Source organism: Pteropus medius, unplaced genomic scaffold, assembly GCF_902729225.1.
Source record: "Pteropus medius unplaced genomic scaffold, Ma_sr-lr_union100, whole genome shotgun sequence".
NCBI classification, from domain to species: domain Eukaryota; kingdom Metazoa; phylum Chordata; class Mammalia; order Chiroptera; family Pteropodidae; genus Pteropus; species Pteropus medius.
Genome location: NW_024347852.1, coordinates 171,164 through 173,628, shown reverse-complemented (window position 1 = coordinate 173,628; position 2,465 = coordinate 171,164).

The window sequence follows — 2,465 nt, the reverse complement described above, 5'->3', positions numbered from 1 at the left end:
GCATGGGGGGCGGAGCAGAGGCGCGCGGGGCGGGGCGGGGGGCGGGGCCGGAGGAGGGCGGAGCGAGGTGAGTGACAGGCAGTTCTCCCCGAGCCGCAGTTTCCTACCCGCTTCGCCAGGTGGTGGGCGCGGTGCCCGCCCGGGACTCAGAGGCCAGCGAGGAGTCCGTGCCCCCCCGGCGGGCACGCGCGCCCCCCAGGTCCCGCCGCAGCGCTTTCTTTGTTGCTGGCTCTCGCGGTCCCGCTGCGTCCCCCTCCTCCCCCACGCGCTGGGATTATTGTCCCCGTTATTTTCCCGATGAAGAAATAAACTTGGAGCCCAGTCCGTTGCGTCCTCATCGTGTGAGGGCGATGCTGAACCCTCCCGTCCGGAAAAGTCAGGGCGCCCACCCCCGCCCCGCCGAGAAGGAAGGAGAGAGAGAGGGAGCCGGGGGAGCGGAGGGGGCGGGGACGGACAGGGTCGAGGGGGCCGCATCAGTGCACGGAGATTACCCGGCACACAGCCGATGCTCAATTAGTGCCCCCCATTCCCGGTGGAGAGCGCGGAGAGCAGGCGGGGAGGGAGACTGAGGAGGGGAAGCCGTGCTTATGAAGAGCCTGGCGCACCGTAGGTGCTCAATAAATGCCCATGCCCGCCTTCGGGGGAGAGGGGATAAGTGAGCACGGAGGAAACACAGGAGCAAAGACAGCCTAAGGCATACAGTAGGTGCTAGTTAAGTGTTAGTTCTTTTCCCGGGGGAAAGGCGGAAGGGCGGGAGGGAAACAGTCCGGCAGAGAGAATGAGCAGGAGAAACTGTCAGGGGAGGGTATATCCGAGCCGTGGGCGCACAGTAGGGACTGAATGAACGCCCACTCCCCGCCCCGGCAGCACACAGCTGGTGCTCCATACGTGCCCGTCTCCTCCCCCAGGAAGAGCTGGCAGGGCAGAGGAGACGGGGAGAAGCTGCAGTTGAGAAGAAACGGGGAGAAGAGAGAAAAGTCGGAAGAGAGCGGGGCGCGGAGTGGGGGGGACGAGGCGGTGGGTACACAGGAGGCGCTCAGTAAGTGCACCTCGGAGGCGAGAGAGCAGGCGGGAAAGGAAGGTGCGGACGCGGCGAGGGGGCGGGGAGGCCGGCTGAGGCGGCCGCGTGCACAGGAGGTGACAGGGCTGCGCGGAGGGCTGAGGTCCCCACGGGGGCAGCTGGGCGGGGTGGGGTGCACGGGGAGCGGGCAGCGCGAGCGAATCGCGGGGCACACGGGAGGCGCTCCGCTCCGGAATTACTTGTTTTCTTCCCCCAGAAAGAGCAGAATGAGCAGCAGGAAGGAAGAGAATTCAGAGATGCAAAAGCAGGGAGAACCGAGGGGCGGAGGGGGTATGAGAAAATGGTCTGCACACAGTAGGTGATCGATAATTGCCTATTTCCATCCTCGGCAGAGAGTGGAAGGAGCAGAGAGCACGGGCCGGTGGAGACGGGGAGGAGGAGATGGAGAAGGCACAGGCGGCCGCCTGGCATACCACAGGCGCTCAGTACATGCGTGTCCTTTGCCTTGGAGGAGAGCAGAGAGGCCAGGGAGACAGAGGGCAGAGGCGGGGTGGGGGGTGGAGGGAGAGGTGCACAAAGCGTCGGGCACACAGTAAGCACTCAGTATGTGTCCATTCCCTCCCCCGCGAAGGAGCTGAAGGTCAGAAAGGAGAGGAAACGAATAGAGAGGGAAGGAAGGAATTGGGGAAGAAAAGCGTGTCATGACAGGGGGCTGTACATTTCCCGGCACACAGTAGGTGCTCAGTAAATGCCCATTTCCTTCTCAGGAGAGACCAGGCAGATCCAGAAGAAGCGAAAGGAATCAGGGTGCAAGCGTCGGGAGAGAGAAAGAGTGTGAGGTGCAGAGGCAGTGTGTGGGGATTGCTTGGCAAACACTAGGAGCTTAATAAATGCCCATTTCCTCCAAGGAAGGGAGCCAGAAGCGCAGGAAGAACAAGGAGAGGCCGTAGGAAGGGGCTGGGAGAGAAGAAAGGGAGTCTCTGGGGAGGAGACAAAGAGAGTTTCAGGAATTACCTGAACAGGCTGGGGACAGAAGGAGCCAGAACAAGGCAGGGTGGGGGGCACTCTGAGGGGTGGAGAGAACCTCCCAGTTACAACCCACCTGCCCCCCAGCTGCCCCGACTGGAACCAGGACAAGGGCACACTGTCCCGGGCCTGGCACAGCCTGGTGGGAGGAAGGGGGGCTGCCTGGCCCTTGTCTGCCGTGTCGGGGGCCGGGGTTGGGGGGAGTCGGGGGGTCTGGGCCCACCCACTCTCTGTCTCCGTCTCTCCCGCTGAGTTTACATCCCTCATCTCACTCGCTGCGTCTCTGTGTCTCTTGTCCTGCCGTCCTACTGTCTCTCCCATCTCGGGGTCTGTGGACCCTCTCGGTCTATGCCTCTGAGTCTCTGGGTCTCTCCCCCATCTCTTCGTCGGTCTCTCGGCCTGTTTCTTGCTGTCTCTG